Source organism: Musca autumnalis, unplaced genomic scaffold (genome assembly GCF_047663935.1).
Source record: "Musca autumnalis isolate F117 unplaced genomic scaffold, ASM4766393v1 scaffold_2, whole genome shotgun sequence".
NCBI classification, from domain to species: domain Eukaryota; kingdom Metazoa; phylum Arthropoda; class Insecta; order Diptera; family Muscidae; genus Musca; species Musca autumnalis.
In genome coordinates this window covers 210,673-234,203 of record NW_027411755.1, presented here as the reverse complement: position 1 = coordinate 234,203, position 23,531 = coordinate 210,673, and the positions used below count along the sequence as shown (strand labels likewise).

General features: G+C 33.4%; 1 protein-coding gene and 1 long non-coding RNA gene across 7 annotated transcripts in view; one reads left to right on the top strand and one right to left on the bottom strand.

Annotated features, from left to right (window-relative positions):
* sick (sickie) overlaps positions 1 to 23,531 on the top strand; it is a 317,157-nt gene that overhangs the window by 140,899 nt on the left and 152,727 nt on the right. Inside the window, exon 1 of one of the 6 annotated variants that reach the window (XM_073966466.1) lies at positions 14,412 to 15,464. The exons of the other annotated variants lie outside the window; for them this stretch is intronic. The gene's annotated coding sequence lies outside the window, so the exon portion shown is untranslated. Of the gene's footprint in view, positions 1 to 14,411; positions 15,465 to 23,531 lie in introns of those variants that run through there. 6 annotated transcript variants of the gene reach the window in all.
* LOC141393480 (uncharacterized) overlaps positions 1 to 23,531 on the bottom strand; it is a 328,761-nt gene that overhangs the window by 157,001 nt on the left and 148,229 nt on the right. The window lies entirely within an intron of this gene.

Below are 23,531 nucleotides of genomic sequence, written 5' to 3'. Positions count from 1 at the left end.
CCAAATTTAATTTGACGATTTTCGTCAAAAAAATTAGTTGCATATTTTGCATATTTTGCAAATTTTTTGCATATTTTGCATATTTTGCATATTTTTTGCATATATTGTGCATATGCAAAATATGCAAATATGCAAAAAAATAAAAAATATGAGCCTGTCATTACATTCAGTTTTCTTCAAAACGAATTTTGGTCCAATCAGAATTTTCGTATCTTTATTAATAAAAAATATGCAAAATCCGATGTCTAGTTATAACGGTACTTTTTACATGCTTTATGAAAAAATGTCAAAATATTAGCATTTTTTAATGGTTCACCAGGATAGAACCACCCTAAGAATTTACACAAATCCTTTGTTAGATGTGGTAAACATTAACAAAAAACTATTTATAATTATAAAAAAATGCAGTTAGTGTTGATTGCCAACAAATATTGTGCAAAAATTTGTATTAGGGTCTTGAAATTTGATGAAAATCGAGGCTTACAGCACCAAAAAATATTTTTATGAAAAAATCGGAAGAAATAATTTATAAATTCAAAATTTTATACTGAATTATGTTCAAATATTTCTATACTACAATAAAATTACAAAAAAGTCACATTTGATAGGTTTATGAGTCTGAAACAGAGAAAATATGGTAAAGATAACTCAAATTTCTACCTTTACAATCCAAAAATTGATATTTTATCTAAGGAAAGTGAATGCAAATCGATGGGTTCCACCCAGTTTCATTAGCTGTGGACATCCACAGGTCCAAAAATAAAGAAAATTCCACCGCCGAACGCTCCATCTCACCATCAAGTCCTTGGAATTTCAAAAGGTTCTAAGACATTTGATGTGAAGAAACAGCTTAGCGATAGGGAAAGGGAAAGGCAGACGTTAATTTTTTCGAAAGGAAAGGGTTTAATTTTGATGGTTATGATGTTCACACATCTTTTCCTCATAGTATAAGTACCGAAAAAATATTTCTGATCCGTTATTACACAAAATATAGCGCCTATGTTTCTGTGCTTTCCTTGTCATGTGATATCTTCTAAATCAAAGCCCTTGATGTCGACATGAAGCGTTCGGCGGTGGGATTTTCTTTATTTTTTGGACCTGTAGATGTTCACAGCCAACGAAACTGGGTGGAACCCATCGATTTGCATTCACTTTCCTGAGATAAAATATAAATTTTTGGATTGGAAAGGTAGAATTTTGAATTATATTTACCATATTTCCTCTGTTTCGGTTTCATAAACCTATCAAATGTGACTTTTTTGTAATGTTATTGTAGTATAGAAAATTTTGAACATAATTCAGTATAAAATTTTGTCTTTATAAATTGTTTCTACCGATTTCTTCATAAAAATGTTTTTTTGATCTCTAAGCATCGATTTTCATCAAATTTCAAGACCCTAATACAAATGTTTGCACAATATTTCATAGCAATTAACACTCACGGCACTTATTTATAGTTTTTTGTTAAAGTTTACCACATCTAACAAAGGATTTGAGTAAATTCTTAGGGTGGTTCTATCCTGGTGAACCATCAAAACATGCTAATATTTTGACATTTTTTTAATAAAGCGAGTAAAAAGTACCGTTATAACGCATATGTATGTGAAACATGTTATGTATTGAAAATATCGGCTACTATATACTCTACGTGTCCACAAAATTATAATTTACAATTCCTCTCCTTTCGTCAGATATAACGGTATTTGTAGACAAATATTGCCTGGTTCTATTCAGATGAAGCGCAGTGTTTGTATGTATATCGAAATGAAATTAAAAACTTATTCCAAAAACGTGCTGTTCCCATGTGAATGAATAAATATTGGTGTTCACGTCCTTTTTGTCCCTTTCTTGCCATCTATTTTGTTTTCATACATCTGAAATAAAACAATGACACTTTTTTGCAACACGTTTTACTTTTCTAACATTGACGTATAATTTTGAGAACAATTTTCATGTTCATGTAATACGGATAAACAAAATACTCTAAAACGACGAAAGAAATAACCATCCACACATAAGCACTAGCTTTCGGCCCGAAACATCTTATGACGGCTGGCTTTTCCAAGATTGCGACTACGATAAGAGATTCCTTTCGCTTTGTTAAAGGATTCTCGTTATGTTATGAACTGATTACGTATGCGAACGTTAACGTTTTCCATAACAGAACAAGAAGATGATGATTTTCTGGATAAAATAGGCAAACCCATGTTTTTGCTGCTGTTTAGACGACTTCATTATTATTATTATTATTTTGACAATGAACTTGATCCTCTACCACATGCAATTGGTGTTGACTTGAAGAGAAACATTTGGATATTTAACTAGTCCTTCAGAGAAGTGAAGAGTTCTAATTTTATTTTGCACTGCAGTATATGTGGAACGTGTTTAAATAGCTTGTGATTATTTTGCACGAACTAATATGGCAATCACGTAGCAGACGTAGCAGTCTGCACAGTCTGTCGAAAATTTGTAGGGAAAGGGCATCAAATGTTGATTAAAATGCCAAGTTTGCAGTTTTTGTTTCACAAAAACATCAAAATAAAATTATTTTCAATACAAAACCAGTAAGGAAAAGATCAATGTCGGGCGGGGCCGACTATATGATACCCTACAGTCACACATTACAAATTTTATCGAAATCAGACAAATATAGCGTGTTTGGTGCAGCAAATACGTGAAATCGGCTGAAAATATATATATATATATATATTCAAATAGGAATCAATTTCGATTTAATTTGGCAAATTTATTTTTAGACGGAATTCAGTCTGACATACAATTTTCATCGAAATTGGACATATATAGCGTGTTTGGCGCAGCAAATACGTGAAATCGTCCGAAAATGTGTATGGGAGCTATATCCAAATGTGAACCGATTTCGATATAATTTGGCACATATATTTCTACGCCAAATTCAGTAACACGTTCCAAATTTCATCAAAACCGGACGTACATAGCGTGTTTGGTGCACCAAATATCTCAAATTGGGCGAAAATATATATGGGGGCTTTCTCTAAATCTGTCGAAAATTTGCAGGGAAAGGGCATCAAATGTTGATTAAAATGCCAAATCTTCAATTTTTGTTTCACAAAAACAAAAACATTGTTCCACAACATCCCATACGGGACAAGGGAGACTTCTCTCATATCAATGAGTGCACCCCGATTCATATTTAGGCGTGTCTTAGAGAAGTTTTACATGGCTGAAATACTCAGGAAATGTCGCCAATATTACTGAGGGGTATTTTGCCACCGTTGAAAAATGTTTGATGTTGCTTGGCCGGGGAATCGAACCCCCGACCTTCTGCGTGCAAGGCGGGCGTGCATACCATTGCAAATTATCATGAGAATCGGACAATAAATGCGACCCGTACTTTGTTTACAAAAATACATGGATAGACGGACATGAGAAAATCGACTCAGAAAGTTATTCTATATATAACCCTAAAAGGAACTATGGGTCTATCTCGTTTCCTTTTGCATGTTACAAACTAACGCACAAAGACATAATACCCTTTACCACAGTGTGGTGTAGGGTATAAAAATGAAATGTTGTTGTCGGTACATAAAATGGTCGCTAGGAAGGAAAAAACCATTAGACATATGTTTGGACTATTTTACATCGATTTGTAATTTCTTACAGAAACGTTGTGTTGCCTATAGGAATTCCAATGTCCCAAATTAAATTACACAATTTTTTATTAATTTTCTCGTTCGATTTAAGCTGAATGATCGAAGATTCTTTGCAATTGAAAAAGGATAGCCGAAGATAGCCCAAACTATTTTGTTTGCCACAATTCCCAGTTTGTCGATGAAAAAGGGTGTTGAAAGGTTCCCATTAGCCTCACATCCCTCCAACAAACTGATAGTTGCCACAAGTAAAATTGTTAAGAAGAGCAAAATACAGAAAATTTTTAAAGAAAATGAACAAATGCCAACAGTATATTGAAATTATGATGATGTAATTTGTAGCAAAATATTAAAACAACCAAGAAAGGCTACAACCATATCCACACGGGTATTTGAACTACATTTTTCGCTCTCACAATTTCGTATACGAATCAACCCGTTCTTACGACACGAAACTTACTTCGTTCGCACTAACGTTGTATTTACACAAGTTTTTATGCTATTTGGACTAATGAATAGGAAATTACCTTCAAATTAGGGAGACATTTAAATATTCTTTACTCTTTTTGCATTTATATAAAACATTTATCATTCCTTACTTTTCATTCATGTTTGGATTTGTTCTTTTTTGAAAATATGCATGTCATTATTAAATTGGTCGATAAATGCTCTCATTAGTTAGAGATGGGACAAGTTTATTATGTACTAAACCAAATATGATTTTTGGAAGAAAAAATTTCATTTCGTTTGGGGGAGGTGCGACCCCCTCCATTTCTGCACACTATACAATGGTGGCCAATACATTTGCAACAATATTGCACGTTTAGGAAAAATGTCTCTAAAATATTTTATTGAAAGTGAAATTATTTTTTTTTTTTGCAATTTTTTATGGTTTAGTGCTTCTAAAATAAAAAAAAAATGAAAAGCTTTGACTCTTTGAATTTTAAAATACATAACACGCCTTGGATTTTAATTGTCAAAACAAATGCAACTTAACCAAATCGCATGCAAAAATCTTCAATATTTTGTAAAATGTAATTTTTTATATGATTCCAATCATTTCCTTTTATTGTGGGAAGTCTTAAAGTGACTCAAATGTTTAAACTGATATCAGTCAGGGAGAAGCATGAACAAGGGTGCAAACGTCAGAAACTTCGGAAATAATGGAAATTTCTTCACATTTCAGTTTTCGACTTAATAAAATTCTAAGTTATATCGTTTATAAGCAAAAGTCAGAAGTGTGGGCCTCGATAAAAATATAAGCGTAGGGATTGGACCCTTATCAGGGTGAGTAATACTGATCTATTCACTGATCTACAGACGGGCGGTATCATTGGAAATTCGGGAGTCTATAAACTTGAAAAGATATAGAAAGCTCATTTGATGATAATTTACCCCACACATTTAGTATATAGACATTTACGGGAGAGCAGAGACTTCCCAGTAATACACAATTTTTGAACACATGAAGATAAAAGGAAATGATTTGAATCAAACATGATATTTTACAAAATATTGAGAATTTTTGCATGCGATTTGGTTTAGTTGCATATGTTTTTACCATTAAATTTTAAGGCGTGTTATGTATTTTCAATTTTTTCATAATTGTTGTTGTATATCGACTCAAAACTTTTCATTTTCTTATTTTTGAAGCATTAAATAATTGGAAAAAATACCTAATTTCCATTAAAAAATATTTTAGAGACACTTTTCTAAAACTAGTAAATTTGTTGCAAATGTATTGGCCACTACTATACATATCCTTTACATGCTGCTTTACAAGCGGATTCTTTCTTTGTCACTATTTAATCTACGTTTTCGGAGATTTTCATTTGTAATTAAAACTTTATACAGAAATACAGTCAAATCAGGCGGACAAAATAGACAATCGAATCGAGCTGAATGCCACCAGGAAGATTCCCATTTTCATTTAGTATTTTAGGTTTTGTTCAAATATCCTAGTTTTTGGGACACATTGATTCGCATCACGTTACCGTCCTTCTACGTTCAGACAACGACAACTCAAATGAAACAACGAAACCAACAAAAGCATTATTCCCCTACAAAAATTCACGCATGCATACATGCATATGCATACATTCACTGCGGAACTGTTGTTAAAAAAGTAGATTGTGCACAAATGCTCATTTAGATAAATTGAAAAAGATTCCATCACAGTCGATTTTTTTGAGGATATTACGTTGATTGATAATTTAAAATACACGAAATTTTAGGTTGGTATGTACATTTAATGGTCAAATAAATTAAAAGATGCTGGTTTATAACATGGTAAAATAATATTTGATCTCATTTGAAAAATCTGCCATGGGGACCCAGTGACATTTGCTAACCATGTGTCATTTTCAATTAATGCCGTGTTTACCTTATAATAAATAATAACCTTCTTCATGAGGATTTATGAGACGTATATGCAAGGGATTTGGCAATTTAAATCAACCTGTATACTAAAGAAAAAACCGTTTTACTTAGAGCATCCCGAAATACAAAAGGAATATCAATAAGTACAGCAACGATTGATTTTGAACTCATTGCTATAGTAACTCGTTTTATAGATCAATTTTTCATAGTCAACATACTTAGATAAGTGGCGAACAACTTGTTTGTCACACAAGGGAAAATAATGTGGTCACAAGAAACAAATTTTAAAATAATAATAACAGGTTTGAGAGATATAAAAAAACATACGTACATATATTCTAGCTGGTTCCATATTACAGTGTCAGGAATGTCCGAATCCATGAAATCTTTGCAGTAATCAAATATTATGATATACAGTTATCATATATATTATTATTGTTTTACTCCGCCGCACAGTGCGAAATTTGGGAAGTTTAGTGGAACTTTAAGGGATTTTCAAAATACATGAAATTAATTAAATTTTTTTGAATTTGTTAGCTAAGTACTCCACTGCAAATGGTCCATACTCAGTTTGCCGATTTACTTCACGAAACGACTTAAAAATGCACTTAAAGTTGCACTTTTGTTTTTTAATTTTTTTTTTTTTTGTAAGAAATGTATTTTTGATTCATTAAAAAAATGGAGTGGCGCGGACAAATGGTAAGTCAGTATGCCATAATCTATTTTTCTTAATATTTTTCAAAATAATTATGATATTTTACACTTTAAAAAATGGAAAAAACCCTTATTGTTTTCGTGCAATTTTAGTCGGAAAGAAGGGATTTTTTGAAGTTTTCAAAATAGTAATTTTTTATTTTCCGTGGTCATTTCAAAAGTGAATTACGTACATTCACGCGTTAAGATATATATAATCTGAAAGATTGGATTCTCCTCTGTTCGCAAAGCTATAAAACTGGTGCGGCATCGCGCGGTCTTTGGAGATATTCAAGATTTTCTAAAAAGACTTCGGGAATTTCATTCAGTTGCATTTTCCAAAAGTGGAAGGTAAACGCGACAATGAACGCCATTGTTGACTGTGTTTTGAAGAAATGGACTCACTAATTTTAACAATGATAATTTCTGTAAAATTAAGAAACCTCTCGCAATTTTTCATAGTTTTGACCTCTAAATGTTGGTGATTTACATATAGTGCAACATTTTTAGATGCTGCGGTGCAAATACCAAAATACGTTAAAAATTGTAATGCAGTGCAGCCCTGAACTTGATCTGGAAGGTAGTATTAACAAAATTAATGGTACAGACCTGCTGAATGGACCAATAAACATTATAGATACAAATGAAAACAAAAAATATTGACATTTTACTCCTTAATAGATGTGTAGGGTTGTGGGCCTTCACCCAGAAGTGGACCTATGTTGACAGCTTTTGTGTGAGAAGGTTTTTTTATTCGCTAACATCTTAAAATTTATATTTGCATCAACATTGGCTGCAATTTTTGTCTTTAACCTTTAAAATACCCAATATGAGGGAACCCGGCATGTGGGGGCTATTCTAAAACGCGAACCTATATTGAAAATATTTTGTACATAAGTTTTCTATCCGCTGAAAACTCAATATACCAATTTGCATCAAAATCGATTGAAAAATTAATGTAAAACGTAAAAACGGCAGCCATCGTTACATGAGCGCTACAGGTAACCGCGGGTCTATGTGGCCCAATTTGAGCCCCACACTGTCCACTAATAAAATAAACATTTATGCAAAATTTTAGGAATCTACACCTTTTCCTTTAAAAGTTATTAGTAAAGTTCCGCTAAAGTGTTCATATTTTGCAGTGTGCGCCGCCTCGATTATTAGAATTATAATATTCGAAAATTACGAAACGAAAAACAAATCTGCATGTATTTATTTCATTTCAAGATGTTCATTAGTAGTCTAAACTTTAGACTCTAAAGTGCTAAATTTGTTCATCCCGCCATGTTGTTCTACATTCAATCGGCATTTGCCCAAAGTATTTTACGTAACTCATCCATATAAACAGATGCCCAACTATTTATAATCTAACACACACAAAAACTGACCTAAAAACTAAGAACTGGTCTACTCGAACGTTACCCAATAGTTGGGTGGTATTTTCCATTGAAGTTTCAATTTTCGTAATTTATATTCTTTGCCGTACAATGGAATCGTAAAAGCTACCACCACCACCATCATTGCTATTGCATGCAATTGAAACATTCATACACGGGGAATCGTATAAAATTATCTAAATCTTTTTTTACTGTTTAGTTTCGCCCCGAATATGAAAACGTTTCCCAACTTTTTGAAATGTTTTGTTTTAAGGTTGCAAGCAGGCACCCATGATGATGCCACTATAATTGGGAACACACATGGATATTAGGTGGGATCCAATTAATAGGTTCTATTTTGTTTTCAATTGAAGTAAGAACAAAAAAACAGTTGTAATTTTTGAAAATTTCGATCCCTCCGAATGAACAGCGTTTGAATGCTCAGAATTTGTGGTAATTGTAGAAATCGGTGCAGGAATATAGTACAAACACCGGCATGAGCGGTGCCTGTTTTTGCATATTGGATGAGACTGTGTGTGATTGCCAGAAAAAAAAACATTACAACTACAACGCCACTTTACTTGTAACACCAGCAGCAATATATGTTGGAGCAGACCAGATGCACACTATACTATTTTGGCACAATTTTAACATGGCTATGCTGTGCGGCACAGTTTTTGTTCTTTTATGGCTATTGAAATATTCTGGTAAAATGCAACAAAACAAATTTTAGCTTATTGTTGAAACTGTATTGGGTTTCTTTTCATCATTTTTTAGGAAACTTTTCCTGTTTTCTAAATTAAATTTTAAGGACAAAGTGTCAAACAAATGTTTTTGACATTAAATAGAGGTTCCACAATAGTTCGTATTTTCAGTTAATCTTTGAAAATCATCGGAGTTTATGAATTTTATTGCTAATGGTACTTAGCTACCAATAAAACTTGGTATATAATACCACCAAGAGGTTTCCTTTTTTAAAAACTTTACTCATTGTTTATTTTTCATAAATTGCATTTGTTTTTTTTTTTTTTGTAGTTGTTACAAAAACATAAATGTTAACAACTTTTCAATAGATAAAACTTACTGAATTCTGTTACAGGTCATATTACCAGTAAATAGCACAATCTATGTCTCAAATCAGACCACCGAAGTTTGTTTTTTAATTCAAAATTAATAAGAAGATAAGAACATTTCATGAAACAATCCGAAATCTCAAATTAGGAACCTACTATTCCTTAGGAATATATGGACTACAAATTCGGATAATTTTCAGGAACGTTTATCACTTTCACACATTCCGCATACTCTGATGCTTCAGTATTACCGCATGAGGGTTAACTGAACCGCATGAGGGTTAAAATTTTTAGAAAAAATATTCCCCACATCCTCCTCAGTAAAGTTGCAAAAGACACTATCTACCTAGAATGCAAGGATTCCAATATATCTCAACTCGAATATTTCGAAAAAAAACTAGAAATGGGCGGAACTTCCTCGCTTATTTTGGCTACGTTCCGATGTAAACGTTAAAAACGTCGATACACGTGTCTCATACTTTTAGCTCTACTTTCATAATCTACTCAGTTTTCCTTGTCATGTTTCTTTTTGTCGCACATTGTTATTCAGTTATTAACACTTATGTTTACTAAAATGTTTGAAATATCGGAGGAACACATGTTTTAGCCTGCAACTCCGTAGAACAAATATCTATTAGTTCATTTTTTTTGAGTTTTTTGTATTGACTGGCATAAGAGTTTTTTAATCAGAAGAAGTGGGCAAAAAGCTTTCATGAGGTGTACATTTTATCCCACCAATGTTCACTTTTGACAGACAAGTATGCCGAAAACAAGACATATCTATAATGACCCAAAAATTATATCAAAGCTTTGAAAAAAAATTTATTTTTAAAAATTGTTAATCAACGAAGTCTAAAAATAAACGTAGGGTACAATATCTAAAATTGAGCTCGATACCGCGTAAAAAAGTACTAAAATCACCATAAGATGAAATGAGGTGATGGCCAACTACATTTCCTGCAGAGGATAATTTAACGAATTATTAAGCAGATCTCTCAGAGGTCATCAACAGATGTTGAATGAAGTCTTAACACTGATAAATCTCTACAACCCCTCCGGTATATACCATGGATACCGGTAAACCAGTATAGGCAAATTTTAGGAAAACAGTTATTTCCAGGAAAAATTGAATTTTTCATAGAAATTTTGCAAAAAATGTTTGTAATTGTTTTTAGAATAGCAAAGCCGAGTACTTTTCGTCGATTTAAATCAATATTGAAATTATAAGATTTGAAAAATAATGGAATTTGTCCCCTTATACAAAAAAGTTGACTCAAAACGTAGAAGGTGCTTTAATTGACCTGGGGGTATATGGTACTGGATGCATGAGGTCAAGATATATATTAGATTCAAGAACTAACCGGACAGATAACAGGTCGAAATCGCACCATGTGCACACCAAAAGTGTCGTATAACAGGGTGCTTTGGCATAATACCGCCACTACATGCAAATATAACCACGTAAACCTAATATTTTTTTTGCAAATATGTTTTGTCTTATCGGACCCGATCATCATAAGTGATAGGAAGTTCCGGAACCCTAATATTAACTATACACTGTTAAATATCGAATAAAACCTAGGCATTTGCAAATTATCCTTAAAGCACAGGATAACAAAGGATATATTAATTTATTTAGTTAACTGGATACCTTTATTATGTCTTTAGATGATAAGTAACAGCCTGTTTCACTATGTCGAACGAAAAAGAAAACAAAAGAAAAACTACTTAACTCGTGTATGATTTTAAAATGTTGTAGTTGTTTCGAACCAAAAACAAAGTCAATGTTACCATGAAAAGCAAAGTTTAGGTGTTTTTCGTTCGCATTCATTATCTTTCCACATAGAGAAACGGGCCCTAAAAGCTTTAACTCACAATAAATTATCAAAACAAAAAATAATTTCTTCAGATTTTGAATGTGACCTGTGAGTTCGAGCTCTGTTTTGTATATTTTTTGTAATTGGAATTATTCCATTTGTAATTCGAATTAGTTTATTTGAAATTCGAAATTCGTTGTATTGATTTCATATCTGCTTTTTCGAATTACAAATAAAATGATTCGAATTACAAATGGAATAATTCGAATTACAAATGGAAAAATTCGAATTACAAATGAAATAACTCGAATTTCAAATGGAATTATTCGATTTACAAATGAAGTAATTCGAATTACAAATGGAATTATTCAAATTACAAATGAAATAATTCGAATTACAAATGGAATAATTCGAATTACAAATGAAATGTTACGAATTACAAATATATTCTCGAATTACAATTAAAATAATTCGAATTACATCTGAACAAGTAAAAAAGTATCAGTCGGCTTTGCCGACAGAGATATACCCTCAGCAACAATTTTTGCCCAAAAACGTATGTATTTAGGGGGTTTTAAAAATTGTGGGCGTTTGAACCGACAAAAATGTTGATTAGGATTAAAGATCAAAAGTTTTGCGGAGGAGATACTAAAAGGAATGGAAGTGCATCTCCAGCCACTACATATGGTGCCATAGGGGGTTCTTACACTCTTCGGGCTTTTTGCTCAAGAAGTACGGACTTGCCCCTGAAAAAAAACTTTCACCATCGTAATTGAGGCAACGAATGTAAGTTGTTTCAACAAAAAAGTGATTCGATATCTGGTCTTAAAGTGAACTTATCCGAAATTTTGTGTGGGAGGCACCGGATGGAGTGGACAAATGTAGTCCATATTTGAACCTGATCTATATCTGGTAGATATATTAGGATGTGTAAAGTATGGATCAATTCGGCCACTCCCTTCAAGAGTTACCGTACGAACAATTTTTCCGAACATTTTTGAACTTTTGTGGGGGAGGTTCCTGAAGGAGTGGACCGATATGGATTATCTTCGAACTTAAACTATGTTTGGACAAAATATTACTAAGACCAAATTTTGGACCGAATCGGCAGATCCGTTCTAGAGTTATCTTGCGCTTCAACCACTTCACCCGGTGTCATAGGGTTTTTTTGCAAGTTTCATGCTATTTTCTCAGGAAGTATGGACTTGCCGCTAATGAAACTTGTACCCTCGTATGCGGGGCAGTGAATACAAGTTGCTAAAACAAAAATTAAAGCGATTCGAGAGATGGCCCTAAACTGAACTTTTCCGAAATTTTGTGTGGGAGGTACCCGGAGGAGTGAACCGATTGAGTCCATATTGAAACCTTATCTAGGTCTGGTACAAATTTCACGATGTGCAAAGTATGGACCAAATCGGTTCATCCCTTCGAGAGTTATCGTGCGCTCCAGCCAGCCAGACAGACAGACGGACATTGCTCAATCGACTCCAAATTGTCTGAAACACATTTCGTCCAAACATACTTGGGGTCTAAAACCATTATTTCGATGAGGCACATTTTGCCCGTATGAAAGTCTATTACCCTTTCTAGCCTTAAAGCTGAGGGTATAAAAAGGTGTACATAAAATGTGACATTTTCTTTTCAGTAGGAACCGTACCTAAAATCTTCTGAGCAACATGTTTGCAGAACATTTCGAAGTGGAAAAATCTAAAACAACAGGTAATAATGGTATAATACTAATTGCTGATGTCACTAGGGTCTTTAGGAAAAAATGCATCGGGCCATAACTCGAATGTTTAACTCTTAGCGGAACTGTCCTTCGGTGTTCCTTTCATATCCAAAAGGAATTTTCACTCCCAAAAATTTCGATTTACAGTGTTATCAATCTGCATTTCGTCACCGGAAATAACCGAAGACGTAACTCTCAAAACCATAAATTCACAGGAGAAGCAAAAAGGTTATAAAATAAAAACTTTATAAATTATCAATCTTATGAGAGCGAATATTTTGGGCATTATGTACGAATGGGAATAAGAAATGAAACCAAAACCGCTGAAACGCTTAGTTTTGGGAACCTCACTTACAACAAATTTATAAATTATCAATCTTATGAGAGCGAATATTTTGGGCATTATGTACGAATGGGAATAAGAAATGAAACCAAAACCGCTGAAACGCTTAGTTTTGGGAACCTCCCTTACAACAAAATCTGCAATGTTTTTCATGTATGTATTATAGATCGAGCATGTACTATAGATTTCAATCATTCAAAAAACGAATTTTGATTTTTTGAGGTTTACGTCTTTGGGCATTTCTGACAACGGTTTACTACATAAATTTTCTGAATATTTACACTATTCACAATTTGGATGACTTATTGAGTGCTACTCGCTTGATACGAGGCCAAAATTCGTAAAGAAACCACACAGCTGTGAGAACACGATACCAAAATAACATCAAAACTAGCGACCACAAATAAGATCCTTTTTAATAATCGCCCACACAATAAATGTTGATGACATAGTCCCAGTGACATCAACGAATCATTTGTTTACTCGAAACAAAAAGAAATACTCGAATAAATAAACGTCACTTGAGAAAAAAAACAAATGCACCAGTCAATCCCACAGACAAAAAATTTTGTTCTAAAAGATATTTATTCCCAGTGCTTCTCAAAATTTAGACGACAAGATACTTCATTTAAAATGTAAACAAACCAAGAAGACCGGTAATTGTTGTCAGCAGTATCTTTGTTCCAATTCCATTTTTTTACAGCTATTCAAACTGTTAAAATGTAAACACACTAAAGATACCTGCTGCAAATGTTGGGTTGCCATACACCCGAAATATTTTAAGATTATAGTTTTACACCTTTTTCACATGTAATTCGAAACATTCAAGTTGTAATTCGAAACATTTTATTTGTAATTCGAGAATTCCATTTGTAATTCGAATTATTTTATTTACGAATACGAATTTCAAATGGAATAATTCGAATTACAAATGGAATAATTCGAATTACAAATAGAATAATTCGAATTACAAATGGAATATTTCGAATTACAAATGGAATAATTCGAATTACAAATGAAATGTTAGGAATTACAAATGGAATTCTCAAATTACAAATGAAATGTTACAAATTACAACTAATATGTTTCGAATTACATTTGAAAAAGGTGTATATTGGAACTTGAGAATCCTATGGAATCAATATACTCGGGTGCTAAAATAAAGCGGTATGGCTTAATTATTATTTCGATGAGTTGCAAACTGAAAAACAAACTTAATATACCCTCCATACCACGGTAGACACGATCATACTTCAAAGTGTACTTATGGCAACCCTATCAAAGACGTGAACAAGCGGATGAAACGTGTGAGAACGAAACAAGTTGAAAACTACTGCACACACACACTAGCGTACAACTTCTCGAATCGATCACCACAGCACAAAACAGCTGTTTACGATGTATCGAAGAACAACAACGACGACAAACAAGTTATAAACATTTTACGCATGGTCTTCAATTAGTTTTCATCGTACCAACTGTTGACATCGAGTAGCGCGAGTGCGAGTACGCCTGAGTACGCCTGCATCCGTATATAGATTATAACGTACATTTTCGTATTTCGATTGACGCGCCAAATTCAAATGAATGTTTAAGAAACCTTCCAAGTTTTCTCACAAACTCGATGAAGTAATTGTACCTACAAGTGATTTCCCCGTGCATTATATTACAGTTTCTAAGCAGACTTCCAACAGATTCTTTGTGTTGCCAATAAAAGCAATTTTAATTAAGCTGCTTTTGTGTGTGTCTTAAAATCAAAAGTCCGAATATGGACTCATCGGATTGTAGCAAACGTATAAAACATAAATATGGATGTATTGCTTAAGTCCCATGCTAGGCTCGTATATCTGCCTCATCGCAATTGAAGTGGAATTATAAGATATGCTAAAAATGTGAGATGAGTTCATTCATAAAGAACAGCAGCATTCAAGACAGCCGCGGTTGGTCATTTTGCTTGTTTATGATTGCTAAAAATAGTTCAACAACAGTGTACTCCTCTTTGGATATCCCAGAAAGACCAAGTCTACCCGTAATGCCATAAATCATTAGAAACGAAGATTGTCTTTAATTATTCTATTAACAACTTGTACGAATACGAAAAACAAACACAACGACAACGATAAATTATGTACTAATAAAATATTGGCTTAATTGAAAATTGTATTTGCTTGGCTTGAGTATTTGCTTGTGGAAGCAGTCATCTAGCGAGCCAAGCAGCCAGATTCTCAAGTGTGTTTAATTTGACTTTTGTGTTTGAGCTTAAATAAAATATGAGTTAATATTTTTGCCACAATAACAACGAGAAGCAAAAAGTGTTAAGTGCAGAGCAGACAACAAGAAAAACCTTTTAAGTAAAGCGAGAGGTTGAGGCGTTGGCGGTGTTTAAACTTTATATAAAATTGGGTCAAGTGTTGGTGGCCGAAAGGTAAGTGGATTCAATACAAACATATGTATGTGGGTATAAAGTGTGATTCTAATGAAAAATTAAAATAAATACAACAAAATGGGTAATTTACCAATTACCATTTCCTAAATCCAAGCTGTCAAACGTTCAAATGGTCTTGAAAGGACTGATTTTAACTTCTGAAACCTAATTCCACTAGTCCGATAAATAACGTATCACTTCTCTAAACCAGAAACGAGCGACGATAATACAGGACTTTAAAGGACTAATTTTAACTTCTGAAACCCAATTCCACTAGTCCGATAAATAATGTATCACTATTCTTAACCAAAAACGAGCGACGATACTCATAGGGGAAACGGTTCGTTTAACAGCTTTACATTCAGCTCCTCGTAAATAAAACAGATGTTTGTTTTTTCATTCTCTTTTGACCCATCGTCACATTTGTCAGTCATTGTTAACAACATTGTTGAACAGAGAATTATCCTATTTTAGTTTTTAAACTAATTCACTATAATGATAACAATAACAACAAACGTATTTAAGAATGGGACACACATTTGTCAATTTCAACACCTAAACAATGCAACCAGCACAGACCGGGAATAACAACAACAAACTTCTAAATAAAACTCGCTCACGTTCAACTTCCAGTGCATACCTTTTGACATCATCGCCAACCAACCAGCCAGCCAACAGCAGAGACAAATTATTTGTCCTTTGTTTTTTGTCGATAAAAATAAAACAACAATATCTGAAGTAGAAGGTAAACAGAAAAGGCAAAAAACACATTCGACATAGTCATACTACCAAACACGCCCTAAAGTAAAAATGACAATAAAGATAATGATGATAATAAGGATAACAACATCCTACATAAACACTGGCGGCTAACATGTGGTGGGCTGCCTAACTACGAAAAATAACAGCCTATACAGCTTGCAAAAGTCATTCGAAAAGAAAATGTAAACAACAGTGATTCAGAATAGGGAGACGTCCTAACCTTTTGCGGCATCTAGTTGCCAAGTTTACATTACTTATCAACCCTAATCTTTATTAAACACACTTCCTCCTTTGCTCAGCACATGCCTTTTACCCTCTTCTAATGGAATAAACAGATGACCACGTCAAAAAGATGATTGTTTCAAATTATATTCTAGGTACTTACCTACCGCAGAGTATTTCTTCTTGAACGTCATAGTTGTTCTTACGTTTAGTTTTATCCACACAACATCACAAAATATTTTCATTTCATTCGGCATTCGTATTTCTACATGTTTTCCACTATTTATTCATGACTCTTCTTCACAGTAATAGCAAATATTTTATTTTTCTTCAAATTTAGAAGGAGCCTTGTCATATCTTTATGTCATAATTTATTTCATCATAATTTTTCTCTCTCTCGCTCATTGTACACAACTGATCCACTGACATTAGCTATGTTTTTTTGTTTGGTTATAAATATTATTATAATAATAACTGTTTAATTTACATGATGGGTTCCGTTTTCTTCTTCTTCTTCTGCGTCAAACTTTCTTTAAGTAGGAAAATTCTGTTCCTTTAACTTGTTTGTTGTTTCTGTTGTTATTAATTGATGATGTGGTCTTACATTGGCTATGATTATTAAGATGTGACAGCTGTCACTTATTATAACAAACTATGAATGTCCAGTTGTTGGAAGAGGAGAGAGAAAAAGACAAACAAACATTGATTTGTATGTGGGTGGTCTCTAATTTGGAAAGTATGAAAGAGACATCAATTAATTTGAAGGCACACGTTGTCCATATTCTATTTGAAAGAAGTGGCCAATTTTCAAACTCCCACCATGACCAATCAGGTACGTATAAGGGACGTACAATAGGGTTATGACATTATGACTTTTTTTCTCAAAACTGATTTACTGTAGCGAGAGTGAATGAACTTTTGCCTATTAATGCCAAAAATAACGTTTTATCAATTTAATTACTACAAATTTGTGCCCCTGTGCATAGGCCTTTTATGGGTCAACATCATTTCATGTACACTATTACACTTTGTCACCCTGGTTAGGGCTAACTAAACCAAAATAATTACAGCACTCTCGTAATCAAATTCATAAATGTACATCGATTACTTCAAAGCTTTGCCCTTAGAAAGGTCGATGATACTTGGATACCTTGATGGTATTGGTTTAGACGGGTTACTTTTATTAAATGTTTCTCCCCTTGGAATATAATTTATCCAAAAGGAGGAGACATATAAGTCACGGAAATACAATTCTATAAATTGATCTTTTTTACATCTCTAGTAATTTTCCACTTTTAGATTGGGATTTAAAGCTCAGAAGGATTTATTTAATATTGATTTTTAGTGAATATACATATGTTAAAATAACTAAAGAAACGTCAAGAAAAGTGCAATACTAGATTTCATTTTCTCGCGATTTCGCTCACCACTGCACGATGGTGCCAATGACAGGTTTTTGAGCAAAAAATTTTTTTTCAAATCCGCGATTGAAATCGAATAATAACGGAATTATATTCTTAACACTTTCAAACATGCCCACTGCGACATACCAAGCTTTCAAAGATGTCATAACTTTCATTCCGTTTATTTCTGACATTCAGTCGTAATAAAACAATTGAGGTATTTTGCCGCCAAACCCTGATCTGTTGATATTATATATTCTTTTAAAAATTGAAAATACGGGTAATGGTATGTAAATTAAGATTATTATTAAAAATGTAATAGTACGGTTACACTAGAGTTTTTTGCCGGGTTAATCCACTTCGAGAGGATTTATTTGACGTTTGCGCTATGAAATTGACATTTGAAATCCAAACCCACTGGGTTAATCCGGTAAAGTGTAACCGGGATATAAATGTAATATTAGATGTGGTCAATATTTTGTTATGTCAGTAAGTGATGTTTTTTGATGTAGTCTGTGGTGTCGCCATGTGTTCTTTGGAGTAGAACTTTCGGTATCGGGGCGTATTCTCGTAAATATATATATCTGGTGGAAGGTGACAATGTCGGCTAACAGTTTTTGAAAAGAAATTTTGCGTATACTTGCGGATTAAATAAAAATCAATTTCCAGATTTCGTAATACTTAAAAATTTGGATATTTTTATTTTTTGGTTGGAAAACCATCGAAAGCCTAAACATGTAATAGACTGGATTTCTGCCAAAGTTAATGGAGGTGTCAATGAGAACTATATGACGGCAGTTAAACAACAAATTAATAACATTTGTGCACGCCTCAAATTAATAACTTATGTTCGCAGGAAAATACCAATGTCGACTATAATGGCATATATGTGATACCCTATCTTATCAAATTAACTTTAAATAAAACAAAAATATATAAGGGGGCTAAAGTTAACTCTGAACCGAATATAACAAAAATTGGCCGACTCTACTCTTGGCTGAATTCTGCCAGAAGTACCGAATTAAATCCGGATCGGACTATTTTACGAATGTAGTGTACAATAAACATCAAATCGGATGCAAAATGTATATGGGAGATATATCCAAATCTGAGCCGATTTAGATATAACTTGGCAAACTTATTTATAGTCCAAATTCCGCAACATTTGTCAATTTACATCAAAATTAGACAGAACTTGCGTATTTAGTGCACCGAATACCTCAAATCGGCTGAAAATATGTATGGGAGTTATATCCAAATCTGAACCGATTTCAGTATAATTTGGCAAACTTTTTTCTAGTGTAAATTCCGTCATACTTTTCAAATTTCATCAAAATTGGACAGACATAGCGTTATTGGTGCACCAAATATCTATAATCGGACAAAAAAAAACTGTCATTGGCCCCATCGTGCACTGGTATTAATGCATAAACGTCCATATGTTGCTGAATTTAAAAAAAAAACTAAGAGTATATTTCAGCAGCACTAGTAGGTTTGTATTGATTGCAATCATCAAATGTTAACAATGCTATTAACGTGCCGCTAATAAACAGCAATATTCACTTAGTAAATATGTTATACCTAAGTATTCGCAACATTCAATGGGGAAATTAATATGGACAATTGTTCTTTCACATGGAACATAAAAAAGCGGACACCTATTATGTGTCTGAGTAATAAGAATATTGAAAATACGTGCACATCACTTCATTCAATTCGATAGAAAACCATTTATAAATGGTCAAAATTGCAAATAATTAATTGGCTGAAAACATAAAACACATATTTATGCCGCCACAGAGCCAAACATGGATATATAAAAAATAGGCCGAATAGTTCGTGATATTAGCAGACCTACATATTATAACATAAAATGCTAAAAAGTTGCTAAGCAAAGTTGATTGGAAAATTTCAATTCTGTTCGATGTTAAACACCCAGGAGAAATTTTAAATTCATTTGTTGATCAAAACATGTCAAATGAAACCAATTTGCCAGATATTCTATATTTATGGGGGCGAAGACTAGTACAAGTAGACTGAGTGGTTGGATTTCATCTGAAAATCTAAAAAAATGAAACACATTTAACTGGCTAACACGAATAGGTAATAAAATGACTTAAAGTTAGCAATTTTACATTGACCCTCTATGGCATTTTCACTTGCAATATGGCATGGTACTCCTTTGACATATTTGGAAATTGCATAGTTGGCTAAACTTGTTGATAATTGACAAACTATATGGCAAATAATTTTACCGGCTTAACACCTATAGTCCATCTCTTTTAACGTGATACATCATGTACAACAGGCAACACTCAATGGCGTAATTGCATAACTTATCTTTTTGAAATTTGTCGTTAGTCAATTTTGAACAAAGTTTGAGACGAGACATCGTCGACTGTGTAAGAAGCATTACCATTAAAACATGGCCTTCGCTTGTAAAACCTTTGTATCAAAAATTACATTGTTCTATTTACAAATTAATAAAAACTTACCAGCCCAATCAAGAATGTTGTTGAAGAAACCTCCTTTATTAAATAAACAATTTAAAATTTCTTTGACAAAACAAGATATACCTGTGTTTCCTTAATTCAGGTATGTATTCGTACTGAATGTTACGGAAATTACTTCGTTCTCAATGTAGGGTAGGAAATTATTCATATTTTAAGGCTGTCTTCATGGATTCGCTAATTTTTATGGGGTGGGGTGAAATCCAATTGAACCACATTTTTATTTGAATTTTTGAGTAATTTTTTAATTGATTTTTTTCTTATTATTATGCTGTTTATGTGTCCACTTTAGATAATGGTATTCTTTAGGGAATTCGGGCCAAAGACAAACAAGCAAGTTCTGCGTTCTAGCTTAGATTTAACGGAATAATGGAGATAATCATTGATTTATGCTGAGGCATGAAATTCATCTGCATTGTGTACATTTGCTTATACATATGTATTGTTTCGTTTGTAACACCAAACAACATAAAATAATAATAAAATCATTAAATGCTGTCAAGGCTATCAAATTGAATTATTAAAGCATTTTGGCGCGAATTAAAACGCGGTTATGTGAAACAAGTATTATTTTACGTATATTCATTCTAGTGATCTCAATTTTGATTTTGTTTTTCGAAATGTGGTGTAGGTGCATGCATTAAGAGAGCAGAATTTGTTATTGAAAACAATAACTCTATAATTAATGTGTCATGAAACCAGTTCATGACGAATAGAAAATGTAAAATTGACAATTAAAATTTTGAAATAAACGACATTGCATGCATCACGCTTAAGTGCAAAAAAACTCAAAAAACAAGTATGAAAGTATCAGTCAGCTGTGCTGACTTAGATATACCCTCAGCCACTGACCAATATACCAAATCAGTGACATATACCAGACATTTTTAGTAAAGAAACTTCTTCATAAAGGGCTCGAAATATTAAATTACGTTAAACAAAGTTTGGAAGAAATTTTTAAAAAAGTTTAAGAGTAATCTTACCCAAAGGAGTGGACCGATAGCCCATATTCCAACCTGATACATGACTGGATAAAATAATATGATGTACAAAGTCTGCACCAATCAGAAACTCCTGCGAGAATTATCTTGCGGATTTGCCATTTTGGTTGGTGCCGTCAGGGTTTCTTTGAACTTTTAACCCAATATCTCAGGAAGTATGGACTTGCGCAAGAAAAAAATTGTACCGTCGTAAAAGGAGCCGCAAGGGCAGCTTACTGAAAAAAATTTCAAAACGATCCGAGAGCAGCTCTTAAACTTCACTTTAACCGAATATTGTGTGGGAGGTACCCGAAGGAGTGGACCAATATACTCCATATTCGAACCCGATCTGTATCTAGAAGGAATAATACTATGTGCAAAGTTTGGACCAAATCGATTGCTCTCCTCGAGAGTTATCGTTCACTTTAACCGAATTTTGTGTTTTAGGTACCCGAAGGAGTGGACCAATATACTCCATATTCGAACCCGATCTATATCTAGAAGGAATAATACTATGTGCAAAGTTTGGACCAAATCGATTGCTCCCTTCGAGAGTTATCGTTCACACCATTTTACAGACAAATTTTGAACTTTTGTGGGGAAGGTACCCAAAGGAGTGGACCGATGTGACCCATCTTAAAACTTAAACTAAGTTTGGACAAAATATTACGATACCCAATATTTGGTTCGAATCAGCGCACCAGCCAGACAGACGGATGGACATTGCTAAATCGACTGCAAATTGTCTGAAACGAATTTCGTCCAAACATACTTGGGGGTTAAAACCGTTATTTCGATGAGGCACATTTTTGGTCGTATCTAGCCTAAAGGCTGAGGGTATAAAAACGCGGCTTTGGTGGCGAATAGATAACAAAGCTTCGATTCTGCGGTTTCGGTGTCAATTCATATTCAAATATTAACCTTTAATGCTTCTGATGCAAGTCTTTGAAATCAGATTTTATTTCCACATGTATTGGCACACTTTCAAATCATATATTTAAATTTCTAAACAATTAGTCCCAATAAAGCCCAGAAGGCGCTGAGACAATATGTACACAAATATTAATGAATAAATGCCGAACTATTAGATAAATAACTTATTTTTCTTTACGTTTTTCCAAAAACATATTCAGAGCTAAATGGAACACATTTAAATACAAAGACCACATCAACTATAAGAATATTTTAAGAATACGTTCGTCTACAAGACACCTTCAACACAAAAATAAGTTACGTTTAGAAACGTAAAAAAAATCTCCACTTGATTAAAATTGACAGCTTCAGGCACTTGTCGTGAGATTATCGAGTATTCAAAACCAGTGCATTGCATTGAGAACATCCGTAAAATTAAATTTATTCAAGGTTAACTTTGGAGAAATCCCATACGAACAAGGAAAAAAGTGTCAGTCGGCTTTGCCGACAGATATATACCCTCAGCCAATGTGAAGTGAAACTTTCACCTACGTGACAGATCGAATGTATTTAAGGTCTCTTCAAAATTGATTGGCCATTTTTGGACATTTGAACTTGCCGACAAAATGTGGATTAGGAATTAACTGCACTAAGACACAAATGTTGAACCTTTGTGGGGGAGGTACCCTTAGGGAGGACAGATATCGGCAATTTTAGAAGTTAAACTAATTTTTTTTGAATATTAGGAGATCCAAAGTTTAGACCAAATTGGTTGCCCCATTCAAGTGATATCGTCCTAGCATTTTAGTGACATTTTTTAAATATTGGAGATAAGTACCGGAAATTGGGGACCGGTATTGGCCCATGAAACTAACTTTGGATATAATATGACAAAGACCAAATGTTGGACCAAATCGGTTGAACAGTTCGAGAGTTATCGTGCTCTCCGGAAGCCACATATGGTGACATATGTATTTTTTTACACCCTACGAACTGTTTCCCTAAGAAATATGGACCTGCCCCTGAAAAAACTTTTACCATCGTAATGGAGGTAGCGAATGCAAACAGCTTCAACAAAAATCAAAGTGATTAGAGAGCAGGTCTTAAAGTGAACTTATCCGAAATTTTGTGTGAGAAGTAGCAGAAGGAACATACAAATATAGTCCATATTCGAACGTGATCTATATCTGGTAGATATATTAGGATGTGCAAAGTATTGATTACATCGGTCACTCCCTTCAAGAGTTATCGTGCGCAAAATTTTTCCGAACATTTTGA